Genomic DNA, 19,555 nt, shown 5'->3' with positions numbered 1-19,555 from the left:
TCTCCCATTAAAAGTACTGCAGCGGGGCGTGTCCAAGATGGCGACGGATTAGGACGTGTTTTCTGTCCCTCCGCCGCCGTGAATGCTTCGCATTGTTTAGAGCCGGCCCTAACCCCTGATGGCAGACCTGGAGCTTACGCTGTCCCTCCGGCAGGCTTTGAAGTGCTCTAATGTTGGTCCCGTCCAGGCAGGGAGTGCGGAGCCCGCCTGGCGAGACCGGGGCCTGTAGTGCGGCCGGGCACCAGGAGACCGGAGCCTCGCGCTGAGACGCGGCTGGGGGCGGTGCCTTCTGCGGCGCGGTGGGGACGGCGCCAGTAGCTGTGGAGCTGCGCCCAGCCTCTGCGGACGACGACCCGACTACCACATGGGTGAGGATCGCCTTGCCGGCCCAGGGAGGGTCCGACCTAAGAGCGGAGTGCCTGGCAGCAGCGGACGGCTGACCCAGGGTGCCAAGTTGGCGACTGGCGGCTTGGGCCTCGGGCGGACCCGCGGCCTCGGCGGGGTGGCGCCCGGGGGACTCTGGCCCAGATCAGCGCGGTGGACGTGAGAGGGAGCCTGCCGGTGTCCCGGTGCGGAGCCCGTCATCGACCCGTCCCCCCGCCCGGGAGTGGAACGTCCTGGAGCACAAGGCATACGGACCACACGGGAGTGTGAGGCCGCGGAGTTACGGCGCCCATGCCGGGAGCTGAGACCAATACTGCGGCATAGCTTGCTGGGGGCCCTTGAGGTGCTCGGACCCGCGTGGCGCTCTTGCGGTGGCTCCTTGGGAACTTTCTGTGTGCTGCCCCTGCCTGGGCCCGTACTGCTAGCGATGAGGGGGCGCCCATTGGAGGCGGGGGCCCTGGCTTCTCCCGAGGCCGATAGCTGGACAGTGGGGTACCTGGAGCCGGGCTGCGGCCATGGGGACGCCTTGTGAGGTGGCCGTGAGTGCCTGGGATCACCTGTGGACGTGCCTCCGCGGCGCTGGTGGACCGCCGCCCTGACTAAGGTTGTGACCATACACCGCGGCTGTCCTGGGTCCGTGTGGCCTGGCGGGGGGGCGCTTGCCCTGGAGGCATCTGGGAGTGGCAGAACTGGAGGCGCTACGTGCGGTGGACGTTTCCCCCCCGGATTGGTGGGCAGGCGTTTGTGGAATAAGCCTTGAGGTGCGGTGGGGCGGTTGACCCCGGGCTCTCGGCCGCTGGCTGCGCCCGGAGAGGTATAGCAGACGGCCAGCGCAGGACTACCCACCGTCTTCCAGTCCGGGCAACTGCTATATCGACCGCGATGTCATCTAGGCCCCGCAAGGAAACATCGGGCAAGGAGGGGCCCTCGAGAAGTGCGCTGCTGACGACTCCCCCGGGTGCCGGCGCTTCCCCGCAGCAGAAGGATGACGACGCGCCGGCCACCAAGGCCTTTATGTTGGAACTCTTTACCGCTATTAAGGCAGACATCTCGAATCTCCACTCCCAACTGGCCTCGGATCTCAGGGAAATGAGACGGGATGTGGATGGCATTGGCGCGCGAGTGGCGACGTTGGAAGAGCATGATTTGGGCTTGGCGGGCGACGTCCATCAGCTCCAACAGGATGTGCTCCGCCCCACAGAGCAGAACCTGGATCTCCAGGCACATGCAGAAGACCTGGAGAACCGGTCCCGTCGGAACAATATCCGTATCCGAGCGGTGCCCTGGGGGGGCGAGGCTGGGGACCTCCGCGGTTATGTGGAGGCTCTCTTCCTGCAAATCCTTGGCGATGATGATGTCCGTGAAGTCAGGATGGACAGGGTCGACAGAGTGGGTCTACTGAGGGGGTCTGGGGCTCCTCCGTCGCACATCTTGGTTTGCGTAAATGACTTCCAGCTCAAGGAACGTATTCTCCGGAAGGCACAGAGTATCGCTACCTTGCTGTTCAGGGATCAACGCCCCCAGCTCTTCCAGGATCTGGCAGCCTCCACGCTGCAGAAGCGCCGTGAATTTCGGCCTGTGACGGCATTTCTACGCGACCGGAATGTGGCACACTCCTGGGGTCATCCCTTTCGCCTCATCTTTCGATGGCAAAACAGATTAGTTCAGCTTAGATCACTGCAGGCTGCCAAAGACCTCCTGGGGTTGGATGACACTGCGGACTCTCAGAGGGATGGGCCCTCACCATCGCGGCGTGGGCGGCGCTCTTCCTCCTGGCACCGAGTGGGGCGACTGGTGGCACAGAGTGGACCGGATATCGAGACCAGCCAGCAGGAACGAGATGGAGCATTGGCCTCCGTAATGACGGTGACGGTGTCGCCGCAGCGGGACAGCTCCTCAGCGGCGTGAAGGTAGAGGGAAGGCTGTTTGGTGGCGGAGGGACGCCCTCTTCCTGTTCAGGTACCGTGGGTAACTATGTACTTTTGGCGAAGATGCCCCGGACTGGAGAACGTATGGGACACCAACTGTTATCTCCGACCCCGTTCTCTGAGGGTCACAACATCAGCCCTCTTGGTTGCACTATTCGTTTTTTGGACTTTCTTTTTGGTGGGGTCAGTTGGCTCCGTTGCCTGTTGCATTTGGGTTTCTTTTTGCGTTTTTTGGGAGGGGGTTTTTGGGGGGTGGGACGGGGTGGATGGGTAGGAGTGGGATGGGGTGGGTTAGTGGTGGTGGCCAAAACGTATTTCACCGGCTGCTGTGTGGGGCCCGCTCCGTGAGAGTCCTGAGAGGGGGGCCCGGGTGGGTGGAGGGATGCTGTCTTTGGAGGCGAGATGAGAATCGCGCTTGCTTTAGAGGGGACCTTGGGTCGGGGCGATATGGGAGGGAGGGGACTTGCTACCATTTGGAAGGCCGCTCTGAATGTGTGAAGGCTGAAGGTCGACTTTGGAGACTTGGCCTGGGATGGCGTGAGGGCTGTGATCCTGAGGTGCACTACTGGTCTGCTTTAGCCGCTGCTTTTGGGAATGAGAGGGGCCCTTGGGTCATGGGATGTGCTTTGTCAGTGACCGACCTAACAGTGAGGGGAGTCGGGAGATGTGACCAATGCCTGTTTCCCTAGGAACTTGGAATGTAAAGGGATTGACTTCCCCCCAGAAACGCCAAAAGGTCTGGAAATATGTCCTGGATCACCACTTCGATGTGGTCGGCCTTCAGGAGACCCATCTGGCTCGTCGCGATGAGGCCCGGCTGAAACATAAGCAATTCCCCCTTATCTATCGGTCCTCGGCGGTTTCAAAACATAGGGGAGTCGCCCTGTTGTTCCACTCGACTCTCCACTTCCAACCCTTGGGAGTTCGGAGCGATAGGGAGGGTAGATGGCTCCTGGTCAAGGGGGTGTTGCTTGGTAGGACCTGCTCATTCCTTGTGTTATACGCTCCCAGTGTGGGGCAAAATAGATTCCTCTTGGACTTGCTGCGAACTATAGAGGATTTTGTGGAGGGGGCGCTCTTTGTCCTGGGGGATTTCAATCTGGTCTGGGATCCGGACTTGGACTGCGCTCACCGACGGAGGGCTGAGACCGGGGTATTCTCTGATGAGACGCGCCGGCGGATAGAGGACCTGGGGTTGTTGGATGGGTGGCGCTCCCTGCACCCCCTCTCCCGTGACTACACTTTCTTCTCTCATGTGCACCAATCATACTCCCGCTTAGACCATATCTTTTACAGTCAATCCCTCCGGGGGTCCTTGAGTGAGGCCAAGATCTTTCCTCTTTCTATCTCAGACCATAGCTTGTTTGCGCTGGGGCTTCAGTGGACATCGGTGGGGGGGGGTTCCACGCAGGTGGTATTTTCCGGCTTCCCTGGTGAGAGACGAGTCCTCCTGTAAGGAGCTCCGCACGGCGATCCGGGACTTTTTCGAGCTTAACCCGGTGCAGGACACCTTAGTTTTTACTACCTGGGATGCCTTTAAGGCCTCAGTGAGGGGTAGTTGCTTAGCCATCAACGCGGCTCTTAATAAATTGCGCAGGACGGAGCGGGAGGCGTTGGAGGCGGAACTTGCAGTGCTGGAGCATACGCATAAGGCCCATCCTTCCAAGCACACGTTGCGTCCGCTGACAGCTCTCCGGGGCAAACTTCGGGCACATTACAATAATAGGTCGGAGTTCCCGCTCCTGAAGCTCCGTCATCTCTCCTATGCGCAGGGAAACAAGGTGGGGAGGCACTTGGCTCGCCAGCTGCACCGTAAGCGTGAACGGGAGTACATAGGAGGCGTTCGGGATGCAACTGGCTCCTTGCAACATTGCGATGCTGCCAAGGCTGCTTGCTTCGGCGAGTTTTATGCGCAGTTATACTCAGGGGACTCCCTAGATCCCGCCGCCCAGAGGGACTGGAACGACCTGCTCTCTGCTCCCATCTCTGGAGAGGAGGTTCTGGGCGCCATCAAGTCCCTGAAGCCTCACAAGGCGCCGGGCGCGGACGGATTCACGTTCCTCTTTTATCAGACTTTTGCCACTGAGATTAGTGGTTTCTTGGTCCAACTGTTCAATGCTATGACTGATTTGGGGGCTTCCTCGGCCTCTATGGCGGAGGCAGTCATCTCGGTCATTCCTAAGCCCGGTAAGGATCCCACTGCCTGTTCATCGTATAGGCCGATTGCCCTGCTCAATATCGACGCCAAACTTTACTCTACCATCCTCGCGACCCGCCTGCAGGACCTGATGCCGGTGCTAATCCACCCGGATCAATCGGGGTTCATTAAGGGGCGTCAAACCCATGACAACACTAGGAGGGTGATCCACCTCATCGAGAAGGCCAACCGATTCCACATTCCGGCAGTCTTGCTGGGTCTAGATGCTGAGAAGGCATTTGACCGGGTGGACTGGCAGTTCCTCTTCCATACCTTGGAGGCGTTTGGGTTCTCGGATAGGTTCCGGATCATGCTGCGGGCTAATTATGGCGGGCCCCGTTCGCGGGTTGCGGTCAATGGCTACTTCTCCTCCTTTTTCCCGCACTCGCGGGGCACGCGGCAGGGGTTTCCACTCTCCCCCTTGTTGTTCGCTCTGAGTATTGAGCCTCTGGCGCTAGCGATACGGGAACACCCGGACATTAGAGGTCTGCCCTTTACGGGCGAACAGCACAAGATCTCTTTGTTCGCGGACGATGTCTTGCTCACGATGGCGGATCCTGCGCACTCTCTGCCCCACGTACAGATGGCCTTGGCGCGCTTTGAGGCAGTGGCGGGCTTCAAGGTGAACTATGACAAATCCTATATTCTTAATCTTACGCTTTCGCCAGCTGAGGTGGAGCGCCTCCGACCGCTCTCGCCCCTGCCTTGGACTCACTCCTCCTTACTGTACCTGGGAGTGCGTCTGACCCCCACAGTGGGGAAACTGTATTCGGCCAACTTCCCCCCTCTCCTGGCTGCGATCCAGGCTGACTTGAATCGTTGGAAACCGTTGTTTATTTCCTGGCTCGGTAGGATACACGCGATTAAGATGACGCTCCTCCCGAAACTTTTATATTTGTTCCAGGCGCTCCCTATTGTCCTGGATAGTGATTTCTTTCGCCGCGTCAAGACTCTTATGCTCCGCTTCATCTGGCAGGGGAGGCGGGCTAGATTTTCCTTTACTGCTCTCCGGCGCCCTCGGGGAGACGGAGGAGTGGGCCTCCCGGACCCGCTCCTCTACTATAAAGCTGCGCAGTTGCGGATTTTGGTGGAATGGACCCAACCACTCTCGGAGAAACACTGGCTCCACATGGACAGGAGTGTGGCGGGGCGTACGATATGGGATTTGGTGTGGAAGCCTAAAGGGGATAGGCCCAAAAATGTGTACATCAGCACACCTACCGGCACCACCCTTAAGGTTTGGGATTCTGTCTCTGGGGACGAGCGATGGACTACGTTCCCGTCGCCTTTTACCCCCATACATTTCAACCCGGCCTTTCCACCTGCAATGCACGAGGGCCCCTTTGACGCGTGGAGAGAAGGGGGCTGTCTCGCTCTCACGCATTTGTTTCATGGCTCTGCCCGCTTACCTTTGCCAACTGTGGACGGGATTACGGGGTGGCCCAGGCGGAGCTGTTCCGCCACGGCCAATTACTGCACTGGGCTATGTCCCCGTCGGTTCGAGAGGCGGCGGTTAGGCCACCCACCCCCTTTGAGGCCTTTCTCTCGCGTACCTCGACGATGAAGGGTGCCATTTCCTTTATCTATGGCCACCTCTTGGCCACCGCTCTCTCCCCGAGGCCGCGTTACATGGGGCAGTGGGAAGACATCCTGCGGCGGGACATCACGGCGGAGGAGTGGTCTCATCTGTGGCGGGACTTGACCAGCCACAATCACTCGGTGGAACTTCGCGAGGCGCACCTTAAGACTATGATGGACTGGTACCTCTCTCCCGCCAAAATACGCCGTATCTTCCCTGCCTCCTCAGACAGGTGTTGGAGGGGATGTGGGCTCCTGGGGGATTGCCACCATATTTGGTGGGATTGCCCGATCATCCGCCCCTACTGGCAAGAGATCCTCTCCCATATTAAGGAGATCTTGGGCTACCCGATCGCGGACTCCGTGGCTCACGTATTACTAGGCCTTCGCGATCCACTCCTCGAGCATCAGACTCGGGCGGACAAGAAGATCCTTTGGCTGTGTGTGGGGGCGGCTAAGATCACCCTGGCGGCAGCCTTGAAGAAGAAGGAGGCCCCGGCGATCTCTTTGTGGCATGCGAGACTGTGGAAACTGTTGAGCTTGGAACGGATGGCTGATGTCTTCCAGGGGTCCTTTAAGAATTTCATTTTTTGCTGGGGGCCTCTGGTGCGCTTCCTCTCTAGGGGGCTCCCGGCGGCGGTGTGTCCCCCCTCGATTCGAGCCCTTCATTTATTTCAGGTGTGAATGTCGTTAGGAGAGTGCCATGCGTGGATTGGGAGCTACCACCACTGGGGGGTGGGTGGTGTCGTACTTTAATATTCGGGACCGCGTAGGGGACAGGGCCCTACCCCTGTCTATCTTGGTATTAGCAAACCGCAAATGGTAAATGCGGCATGTACGAGTGCTTTATATATCGTTCTAGCTATAAATGCACTGTGTACACGTTATTCTGCTTCACTACGCGGGTTCCATTTTGGAAGCAGTGGCCATCTTGTCATTGCCCTCACATAGGCTATAATGGAGTAAATACGGGCCTCACAGTACATGGGCTTCTCCTCTGACTTCTCTGTGACCTGGGCAGCTGGCTCTGCTGCCCCAGGCCAAACCGGTCTCACGAGCTCCCCTTCCTCCGTCCACCTGTGATTAGCATCAGGGCTTGACCCGTCATAAAACTCTTTCATTCTACACAATCCCCCGGCTAATCTCTTCCACACCTGCTTGTTCCCGCTTTATGACTTGTTTCCCAAAACAGGAGATGCTCATGTTTATTGGGGGGTCTATTTACATCAAATGTGGGATCTGAACCTTACTGTGTAAATCATTGTGGGCTGGCCGAACTGGAATGTGGGATGGTCATCATGACTCTGCTTTTTCGTTTGTAATGTATACCTTTATATGGCCATATCGTAAACCAAGGAATGTGTGCCTGGAGCATGATATTTTGTACTTAAGGAGAAGTCCGTTCCTATGATTTGCAGCAGTCTCCTGAGAACATACACGCTGTTGTACTTCTAGGATACCTGTCATTGGTCTGCAGCCAATAAACGAATCTTTGACTTCACCCAGAAGACTCTGTGTTTCTGTAGGTCCGGAACAGGGTGAACCCAGAAGTCATAGGGTGTGTGCCCCTGCACCGCTGGGTCTAAAATACCCAGTACTTCAGTTTGGCGCCCAACGTGGGGCGATTTCAGCGGTACCAGTCCAAGCCAGAGGTTCGTGAGGAGCTTCGTGTGGAAATTCCGGAGGAAGGCCGCCACTTCATCGACCCCTGCATGTCGACGTGGTCCGAAAGTCTTTTCTGCGAGGTTCTCCGCGTCCCGACGGCTACGAAGGACTGCTGCCCTGATTAATCGACCTGTTTTGGACCCTTGACGAGTTTTGAGAGAGCGAAACAATCGAGAGAGTCTTCTGGTGACGCCATCGATCAGCAATATTCAGTTAAGTATAAGTGGAGCGTCTCCTATTTGTTTTTGGTATCCTTCGGGATCGTTTGATTTGGTAATTTGATACTTTGGAGTTTGCAAACGCCAAAACCAGAGGACTCGTGTATTCACGAGGCTATCGTAATCGATAATCCTTTGACGTTTGGATCTAGACTAGTGAGCGAAGATGCCTGGTTCTGGACTATTTGGTAGAATATTCTGTTTGGGTTGTGGAAAAGATTTCCAGCTAGAGGAATCATGTCCGGTTCCTCCGGTTGGAACTCCAACTTATGAGCTCTATGTAAAACATGGAGTAGGCCCCATTGCATATAACGAAGTGTGGATCCACTACACCAGGAAAGATGGTGTTTTAAAATGGCCCCAAAATGGTAGTTTTGATACCGATATTTTAGATAATTTGGAAATTAAATTGTTTAAGAAGAAAGCCCGGCCGGCGATGTTTGACTCTTTCCGCTTATGGCGAAAGGAAGCCAAACAAAAGGAAATTAAGTAAGCGAAAAAGAATAAGAGAGAGAGAGGTATGTCAGTAATGCAAGCAGCTGTACAATTTAAAGACAATGAAGAGGAGCAAATAAATGAGCAATTGCACAGGCAGCATAAGTTAGGGATTGACAAATGTTACCCAGCTTTACCACATTCTAAGCAGAATGAGTCCGAAGAAAAGGAGAAAGATCCCCTGATGTCACATTTGTTGAGTTCGCCACCCCCGTATGCTCAAACTGCCACGGCGCCTCCCCAGCTTGTAAATATGCCGCCTCCAGTGCATATACTGCAAGCCTTGCCGCAACCGTCAGTTGCTTTGCAGCCAGTTCCTATTCCTGTAGCGCAGCCCTCTCAAGCGCCGCCAGTTGTGCTTCCAACTGCCCCCGCACTTCCTGCGACTTTGCCTAATTCAGCAACTGCCTCCCCTAACACTCTTCCTTCCACCACTCCAGTACCCGTCTCTACATCCTCTTTTCTTCCCTCTGTTTTTCCCCCTGTTCTCGCCTCAGCTTCTCCTTCAGCGCGACAGCGCTTAGCTAATGTGGTTACTACATTAATGTCTCCTCTCTTCGAGTCATCTGGTGCGACTCCTGGTTTACAGCGTAAGCAGTTGCGCAGCCAATTGCCTAACCCCGATGAGAAAAAGGTAATAGATAACATGGCGCGTAGATGGATCGTTTTTCCTTCACTGTATGATGTGGAATCAGTTGTCAACATTTTCCATCAATGGGATGCCCCTAAACAGAGATATGTGTTTGAGAAAATGTGCGAAATTCTCTGTGAAGAATTGGAGGATAGTGGTAAAAATCCGAACCCACATTAGTTGTGTAGAGTGAGGTTCGATTTTGGAACTGGTATTATTGTGGACCGCGAAGTAGATAAAGCAGTTGCGGTTGTATTGTCCTTTAGGAATGATGATTGCCAACAATCGTTGTTTGAACAAGAGGTCCTTGTGGGGAAAAAGGCAAAAGCGCGCCAATACCCTATGAGAGAAGTTCCCCCGGTATGGAAGGAAGCGGTTGCAGCTGCCGGTGGTAACCCCGCTGTGGCAGCGCATTTCCAGCGTGTTTGGGTGCATGTTCCACGGAAGCGCTCTGAGGTGTTAGCGCTTAAGCAGTCCTTGCCTGATCCCCGTAAAAACCCAGCAGGTTATAATAAAGAGTTGTCACAGACGGCAGGGTCATGCATTATGAATCTGGCCGACATAGACATGTTGTTTGGTAATGTTGTTCCACAGCCTCTATGGGGATCAATTCGTAATGTAGATCACAATGCAGAACTAGGGGATACATGGGCTAACATTGTTGCTGCTGATGCTAGACAAACTGGTGGTGCGAAACCAGAACCTTTAGTAGCTGAATTGCCTGGTAGAATCATCACGTATATGAAGACAATAATGCCTGCGATGCGCGTAAATTGGGACAAGTTATCTGCATGCAAGCAGAAGAAAGATGAGACAGTGTCAGACTTCTTTACTAGGTTTGAAGAAACGTTTATTGATCACAGTGGGCAAGATATGAGTACTGAGGGTGGCCAACGGCTGTTTGTGGATAAGTTTGTGCAGAATTTACTTCCTGACCTGTGTAAAAAGTTAAAAGATTCAGAAAGTTCTTGGGCTGTTTCTTCTTCCGCGCAAATACTGGCTACTGCACAGTATTATGAAAATAGAGATAAGGACGAGAAAGATAGAACAGAAAAGAAAACGAAGGAACTAAAGACAAAGGTCCTTTTACAGCAGGCCTATCCGCCACGTGGAGGTCAGAATAATTATAGGCAACCCCAAGGTGTCTATCACCAACCCCAACAGTTTCAGAACAATCAGCAAATGAATGGGTATTACCAACCACGTGTCCCTGTAGGTCCCAACCAATGTTCATACTGTAAAGAGGAAGGTCATTTTAAATATAGTTGCCCTAAATTAATGCAGCGGAACGGTAATATGTATGGCGCAAGAGGTTGGGGTGGTCAGCAAGCTCCTAGAGGCAGAGGGCGTGGAAGTGTTCCTCAGAACGCGCGTCCTCTGCCGCCTCAAAATACCATCAATAGCTTTGATCAGCAAGCTAACGCGATTAGTAATACGGCCCAGTATTATAATAATGATTATTATGCAGAGGACGGTGATGCAGAGAGTAATGATTACTAGGACAGCCGTAGACAGAGAGAGGGAGTTGTTTCAGTGCCAGTGGATCAGAGTGGACCGTATGTTGAGGTGACTACAGCAAATGTAACGGAGCCTTTTCTGCTAGACACTGGTGCTGCAAAGAGTTCAATCATGCATTCAAAACTCCCTGGCGCACCTTTGTCTGGCGATATAAATGTTTCAGTAGGTTTTTCTGGCACCCCAGTTAGGAACCCGATTTCCAGTCCCATGTCACTTTCTGTTGGACCTTGCGAGCTGAAAGCACCCCTGATTCTGACCACAGGTTGTGGTGAGAATTTGCTAGGATTAGATTTGTTGAAAAGATTGCACGCTACACTGTACTGTTCTCCTTCAGGAGTACAACTTACATTAGGCAAGAAAGTGATTTCCCCAATGTACTTGTCTAAAAACACAATGCCACCTGAATTGTCATCCCTTCCGGATGCCCTTTGGGCTACTGGTCCCAATGATGTGGGCCTCTTGGAGATACCGCCATATGTGGTGACTTTAAAGGCTAATGTCAGACTGCCACGTATTCCCCAGTACAAGATCTCTAATGAAGGGCAGAAAGCATTGTTAGACATTGTCAGCGACTTGATTAATAAGGGTGTGATTGAAGAGACAAGAGGCAACGTTTGCAATAGCCCGATTTTACCTGTCTTAAAACGAACGGACCCTTCACAGCCACCTGTTTACAGATTTGTGATTGATCTTAGAGAGGTTAATAAGATTGTTGTGCCACAGTTTCCGGTTGTCCCCGATATAACTGCCTTGTTAACGATGATTCCAGCCTCTGCTGCATGGTTTTCAGTGATCGATTTAAAGAATGCTTTCTTTAGTATCCCAATTGCAGAAGAGAGCAGAGACATTTTTGGTTTTAGTTTGGGAGGCCGAAGCTTCCGCTTCAAACGCGCTCCACAGGGCTACTGTGAGAGTCCATCCATATACAGTCAGGCTTTGAAAGCGCAGCTTGATGCACTTGTTTTACCTAGTGGCGCTATCCTGATTCAGTACGTGGACGATTTACTGATCGCCGCGGATACTGAGAAGATCTGTAAAGAAGCCACATTGTCACTGTTGCGCCATTTATCCGCTTTCCATCACAAAGTGTCTCTCTCTAAGCTGCAATATTGTCGACAAGAAGTGACCTACTTAGGTCATCTCTTATCGAAGGAGGGAAGGAAACTGACCCCAGAAAGAATTCAAGCCATTGCACAGTTGAGTGTGCCAAAAACACAGCGAGAAGTACGTGCTTTCTTGGGCATCACTTCATACTGTAGGCATTGGATCCCTAGTTTTTCTTTATTGGCAAAACCTTTGTTAGCCTTAACATGCAAAGACACACCGAATCCTATCCCATGGTCTGAAGAGTGCCAGAAAAGTTTTGTGGAATTGCGTAATGCATTATGTTCAGCACCTGTGTTGGGTACCCCCGACTACAGTAAGCCTTTTACATTGTATGTTCACGAGAAAGATGGATGTGCGTTGTCAGTGTTAACACAGCCTTTTGGCGACAGACCGCGCCCATGCGCATATTTTTCATCTACCTTGGACCCTGTAGCGAGGGCATTGCCAAGCTGTCTGAGAGCGACAGCTGCTGCAGCAATGTCTATCCGACAATCTGCTGGTTTGGTAATGGACAACACATTGATTGTTATGGTTCCACACGCTGTAGACACATTATTAAATAGGACCAAGACACAACACTTGACTAGTGCGCGGCTATCAGGTTATGAACTTACACTGTTAGCTAATCACATACACATAAAGAGATGCAATACGCTGAATCCAGCTACATTGTTGCCAATTCCAGCAGACTCAGATGAGATTGAGCAACATGACTGTCTGTTCAGAACAGAAGAAGAGACGAAAGGGAGAGTAGATCTAAAAGATACTCCCCTGACTGAGTGTGATGGCACTTTATGGGTAGATGGGTCATGTTTCAAGCTCCCTAATGGTGACACGACTGCTGCATATGCTATCACGACTTTGCACACGGTCGTGGAAACTGCACGAGTGCCACATAATTCGGCCCAAGCAGCAGAATTAATCGCCCTCACGAGAGCATGTGTGTTGTCTGAAGGAATGAGAGTGAACATATACACAGATAGCCAGTACGCCTTTGGCGTGGCTCATAATTTTGGGCGTTTGTGGAAGGAGCGTGGGTTCCTGACGTCGCATGGAGCTAAAATTCAGAATGGCAAGTTGGTGAATGATCTCCTTGAGTCACTGACCCTACCGTTGCAAGTTGCGATCATGAAATGCAGTGCGCACAGGAAAGTTACAGATGATGTTGGACGTGGGAATGCGTTTGCTGATGAGACCGCGAAAGAAACGGCACAGAATGTGAAGACTAGAATGAATGTTGCAGGCCCTGCAAGATGGGTTAATGATGTTGGGATGTGTGAAAACACAATAGAGAGTGTGAAGTCGCTTCAAGCTGAAGCCACAGAGGAAGAGTTAAGCAAGTGGAGAGAAAGTATGGGTAAGTTGGATGAGAATGGTTGTTGGATTGATCTGACAGAACATAGGCGATGGTTGTTGCCTGATGCATATGTGCTTCCAGTGGTTACTATGGCACATGGAATGGCACATATTAGTACGAAAGGTATGTGTAAGTTGTTGGCTCCAGTATGGCAGAATGCTGGGATTCCCAAGTGTGCAGAGAATGTGGTCAAGAATTGCATAGTATGCTTGAAGTACAACCCTGGTAGGGGAACCCCAACTCCGGCTGGTCACTTTGCACCCCCATCATGTCCATTTGAAGTTTTGCAGCTGGACTTTATTCACATGGAAAGATGCAACAACCTGAAATATGTTTTGGTGGTTGTTTGTGCTTTCTCAAAATGGATAGAGGCTTATCCTCTGAAAGATAACACTGCCCTATCCACAGCCAAAGCCCTTGTGAAGGAATTTTTCCCTAGGTTTGGGATGCCAAGAATGGTGTGGTGTGATAACGGAAGTGAGTTTGTGGGTAAAGTGATGAAGAATGTATGTGAAGGGCTAGGGATAAAGCAGAAGTTCCATGCTGCAAATCACCCCCAATCAGCTGGATTAGTAGAACGCTACAATGGAGCCTTAAAGCTCAAGCTGGCCAAAATTCAGGCGAGCACCGGTCTTAAATGGCCTGACGCTCTGCCTCTAGCACTCCTGTCCACCAGAATGACCATACACTCACGAGTGGGGCTTAGTCCCTATGAGGTCGTCTTTGGCCGCCCGGCTAATGTATGGGGCGTGCCAAGACCGGCGAAATTTAGTGAGATAGAGCATCCAGTACTGCTCGATTACCTGTATGATTTGACTGTTAAACTGCGTGTTTTGCACCAACAGGTACATGATACTCTTCCCCAAGCCTCTGAACCTCCTGGACACCCTATCAACCCTGGTACGTGGGTGCTAGTCCGAAATTTCCAGCGCAAGAGCAACAACGAGCCTCGCTGGATCGGCCCTCATCTTGTTCTTCTTTCGCCAAGATCAGCAGTGCGAGTGAAAGGGAAGAAGCACTGGATTCATGGTACCCACTGCAAAGTAGTCCCCTTGCCTCTACCATATGACCAGTGGGTCAAGGAGGGTACCGCCGACTCAGAGACAGACATTGTACCTCGCTTTGTACCATTCAGTGACGCACGCATAAGAGGCACAGTTTCAGACCAAGAGAGTGACAATATTCTACAGGAAGCTGTGCCACCATCAAATCGACTGGACACCACTGAGCCTGAACTTTTGTTTCAAGACCAAACAGCACCTGGCCGTCTCCTTACTATTTCCTTTTTAACATTTTTTGCTCTCCCATCTGAAGGACTTTCTTGATTTTTGTTTTTCGAACCACCATCCGGGTTCTGCCGCAGGGTCGCGGTGCCAAGACTTTGGGGTACAGGCCGAAGACGCTAGGTCAACGGTTCTGGTTGGTCTAGGGCGTTTCCCTGGACTGACAGGCGTGCCCCTCAGCAGAAGAAACTCATCCACCGCGAGCGGCCCGAGTAGAGGATGGAGTTTTTTAGGATGGAGAGACCAATTGAGGAAATGAACTTTACCGCAAGGATGTGTAAAATTATGAAAATTAAATGTTTTGTCTTTTTGTGTCTTTTTATACTGTGTAGTATCATAATGTTTATTGTAGGATTTGTGTTTTTCTCCGCTCAAAAGCCCATTGCACCCACTGAACAGCCTATATCTCCTTCTACTGCCTCCTCTCACTCTTTTCACCCTTTGCCTGAGCACGAACAGACCAGACGATCAGAGTTCGTAAATAACTCATTTATCCAGCTCTTGCACCAGCACCAACTAGTAATGAATACGACCAATTGCTGGGTGTGTGGGTTAATGCCACATACCATTAACAAGGGTATTCCCTACCTGGTGCTGCCGTACAGTTACAATGGATCGTCATGGGCATTCCAAACCATGTTTCTCTATGCTCTAGATACATACTCCCCTCGCCAACCGCGTTCCATCAGACCTATCACCAATAATAAGGCTTTGATGAAAGGAGTTGCCGATATGAGTAGGGATATCGATGCATACTCATCCATTCCCAAAGAAGAGTTGAGACCTTATGTAGGATGGAACGCGACGGGGTATAGTATTAGTCTGGGTGAAAGACAGCGAAAAATCTCATCTCCAATCTGGGTCGTACCCCACATGGGTCGGTTCTGCTTACAGGGTAATGGTCAGAATCCTAGAGCTCAACTGGGAAGAAGTGACTGTACCGAAACGTACACCTTCCCGTCGCAGTTTTCCCCTGCGTTTTTGGCTGCCAAGGGCACATATTTCATCTGTCATGACCGAGCATATACATGGCTGCCCCCTGATTTCTCGGGCACATGTTATATTGCGAACTTGCTACCGCCGACATTTACTGCTGCCTCTGACTATCACAAGACCAGAGTTGTGAGAGGTGTGATTAGTAAGGAGGACACTGCCGGTCAGGAAGCAGGAGACTTCTTCTTGGGTTTCCTGCCGTTTTGGGGTCCTATGGTCAATAGTAGGAACCTGAGACAACTGACACGTGTGGTTGAATCTACTGTCAATGTAACGGCTGGTGCCCTTAGTAATCTGACAGCTGAGCTCCAAGCGGATCGCCTTATGACTTTGCAGAACCGCATGGTTCTAGACGTTATTCTTGCAGACCGCGGTGGGGTATGCAAGGTCATCCAATCCAGTTGCTGCATTTTCATACCAGATAATGCTCCAACAGTGTATCAAGCCATCTCCAAACTCCATAAAATATCTGAAGCCATACACGTGGATAAGGGAGATTGGTCACTGGTGGGGTGGTTCTGGGAATTGATATCTGCCTGGGGTTGGAAAGTTCTGATGGTCATTGGAATGATCTTAGCCATTCTTTTCCTGTTCTGTCTGTGTATACAGTGTGCTCCTGCGATATGTGGCCTCTGTGCTACCTTATGTATAAGGAAACCTGTATCGAGGGACGAACTAAGTAATAGGATGATGCTACAGCAACATCTCCATGACTTTGTGAACATTGACCTAGACTCGGATTAAGATGAGTTTAGTGATTGCCTATGTAAGGGCAAAAGGAGGGTCTGTGGTACTTTAATATTCGGGACCGCGTAGGGGACAGGGCCCTACCCCTGTCTATCTTGGTATTAGCAAACCGCAAATGGTAAATGCGGCATGTACGAGTGCTTTATATATCGTTCTAGCTATAAATGCACTGTGTACACGTTATTCTGCTTCACTACGCGGGTTCCATTTTGGAAGCAGTGGCCATCTTGTCATTGCCCTCACATAGGCTATAATGGAGTAAATACGGGCCTCACAGTACATGGGCTTCTCCTCTGACTTCTCTGTGACCTGGGCAGCTGGCTCTGCTGCCCCAGGCCAAACCGGTCTCACGAGCTCCCCTTCCTCCGTCCACCTGTGATTAGCATCAGGGCTTGACCCGTCATAAAACCCTTTCATTCTACACAATCCCCCGGCTAATCTCTTCCACACCTGCTTGTTCCCGCTTTATGACTTGTTTCCCAAAACAGGAGATGCTCATGTTTATTGGGGGGTCTATTTACATCAAATGTGGGATCTGAACCTTACTGTGTAAATCATTGTGGGCTGGCCGAACTGGAATGTGGGATGGTCATCATGACTCTGCTTTTTCGTTTGTAATGTATACCTTTATATGGCCATATCGTAAACCAAGGAATGTGTGCCTGGAGCATGATATTTTGTACTTAAGGAGAAGTCCGTTCCTATGATTTGCAGCAGTCTCCTGAGAACATACACGCTGTTGTACTTCTAGGATACCTGGCATTGGTCTGCAGCCAATAAACAAATCTTTGACTTCACCCAGAAGACTCTGTGTTTCTGTAGGTCCGGAACAGGGTGAACCCAGAAGTCATAGGGTGTGTGCCCCTGCACCGCTGGGTCTAAAATACCCAGTACTTCAGTGGGAGGGTTGGGGGAGTGGTGGGAGGGGGGTAGTTTTGTTCGTTCTCTTTTCTTTTTGGATATGGGGCACGGTGACGCGCCTGGAGGCGGAGGGGAGAGTCGGATCCTCCTCGTTTGCTGGGCCCGGCCACGTTGACTTGGTTTTTGCGGGAGTGAGCTGCCAGGCGAAAGCAGGGCCCCTACATTGCCTTTGAAGCCTCAGGCCTAGTTTTGAGGTTTTTTTTGTGGCTGTCTGGCTACTTGTCACGATCAAGGAACTGTCTGCTGCCTTGCGCTCCGGCCTCCCCTCCTGTTATGAGTCCCCCTGCGTGGGAAGTTGTGCGGGACTGACGCCTGTATTTTCATTTGTGTTTTTTTATCAATAAACATATCTTTAAAAAAAAAAAAGTACTGCAGCTCTGCTGAGAAGTGCAGGTGCCCTATACCAGAGCACCTGCTTACTTCTGAGAAGTGGCAGTACTCTCCAATTAATGGCACGGCTGACAAATTCAGGTGCCCTATACCAGAGTACCTTCTTATGTCTGAGAAGTGGCAGTACTCTCCCATTAAAAATACTTCTGAGAAGTGCAGGTGCCCCATACCAGAGTACCTGCTTACTTTTGGAAAGTGCCAGTACTCTCCCATTTAAAGTACTGCAGCTCTGCTGAGAAGTGCATGTGCCCTATACCAGAGCACCTGCTTACTTCTGAGAAGTGGCAGCACTCTCCCATTAAAAGTACTGCTGAGACATTCAGGTGCACAATACAAGAGGGATTGCTTATTCTGAAAAGTGCCTGTACTCTTCCATTAAAAGTACTGCTGAGAAATGCATGTGCCCTATACCAGAGTACCTTCTTATGTCTGAGAAGTGCCAGTTCTCTCCAATTAAAAGTACTGCTAAGCAGTGAAGGTGCCCTATACCAGAAGGCCTGCGTACTTCTGAGAGGTGCCAGTACTCTCCCATTAAAAGTACTGCTGAGAAGTGCAGGGGCCCTATACTAGAGGGCCTGCATACTTCTGAGAAGTGCCAATACACTTCCATTAAAAGTACTGCTGAGAAGAGCAGGTACCCTATACCAGAGTACCATCTTATGTCTGAGAAGTGCCAGTACTCTTCCATTAAAAGTACTGCTTAGAAGTGCAGGTGCTCTATACCAGAAGGTCCGCGTACTTCTGAGAAGTGCCAGTACTCTCCCATTAAAAGTACTGCTGAGAAGTGCAGGTGCCCTATACTAGAGGGCCTACATACCTCTGAGAAGTGTCAGGACTCTCCTATTAAAAGTACGGCAGCTCTGCTGAAAGTAGAGGTTTCCTATACCTGAGTACCTGCTTACTTCTGAGAAGTGACACTACTCTACCATTAAAAGCACTGCAGAGAAGGGCAGGTGCCTTATACCAGAGGACCTGCTTACTTCTGAGAAGTGCCAGTACTCTCCTATTAAAATACTACTGAGAAGTGCAGGTGCCCTATACCAGAGGACCTGCTTATTCTGAGAAAATCTAGTACTCTGCCATTAAAAGTACTGCTGAGAAGTGCTTGTGCCCTATACCAGAGTACCTTCTTATGTCTGAGAAGTGCCAGTACTCTCCCATTAAAAGTACTGCTGAGAAATGCAGGTTCCCTATACCAGAAGGCCTGCATACTTCTGAGATGTGCCAGTACTCTCCCATTAAAAGTACTGCTGAGAAGTGCAGGTGCCCAATACCAGTGTGCCTGCATACTTCTGCGAAGTGCCAGTACTCTCCCTTTAAAAGTACTGCTGAGAAGTGCTGGTCTCCAATACCTGAGGGCCTGCGTACTTCTGAGAAGTGCCAGTTCTCTCCCAATAAAAGTACTGCTGATAAGGCAGGTGCCATATACCAGAGTACCTTTTTATGTCTGAGGTGCCAGTACTCTCCAATTAAAAGTAATGCAGCTCTGCTGAGAAGTGCAGGTGCTCTATACCAGAGCACCTGCTTATTCTGAAAAGAGCCAGTACTCTCCCATTAAAGGTACTTCTGAGAAGTGCAGGTGCCCTATACCAGAGTGCCTTCTTATGTCTGAGAATTGCCAGTACTCACCCATTAAAAGTACTGCTGAGAGATGCATGTTCCCTATACCAGAGTACCTTCTTATGTCTGAGAAGTGTCAGTACTCTCCCATTAAAAGAACTCCTGAGAAGTGCAGGTGCCCTATACCAGAGTACCTTCTTATGTCTTAGAAGTGCCAGTACTCTCCCATTAAAAGTACTGCTGAGAAGTGCAGGAGCCCTATACCAGAGGGCCTGCGTACTTCTGAGAAGTGCCAGTACTCTCCCATCAAAAATACTGCTGAGAAGTGCAGGTGCCCTATAGCAGAGTACCTTCTTATGTCTGAGAATTGCCAGTGCTCGCTCATAAAAAGTACTGCTGAGAAAAGCAGGTGACCTATACCAATGTACCTGCCAACTTCTGGGAAGTTCCAGTACTCTCCAATTAAAAGTACTGCTGAGAAGTACATGTGCTCTATACCAGAGTACCTTCTTATGTCTGAGAAGTGCCAGTACTCTCCCATTAAAAGTACGTGCTGGGAAGTGCAGGTGCCCCATGGAAGAGT

This window comes from Triturus cristatus, chromosome 10 (assembly GCF_964204655.1).
Source record: "Triturus cristatus chromosome 10, aTriCri1.1, whole genome shotgun sequence".
In the NCBI taxonomy this organism is placed as follows: domain Eukaryota; kingdom Metazoa; phylum Chordata; class Amphibia; order Caudata; family Salamandridae; genus Triturus; species Triturus cristatus.
This window is presented reverse-complemented; position numbering follows the sequence as displayed.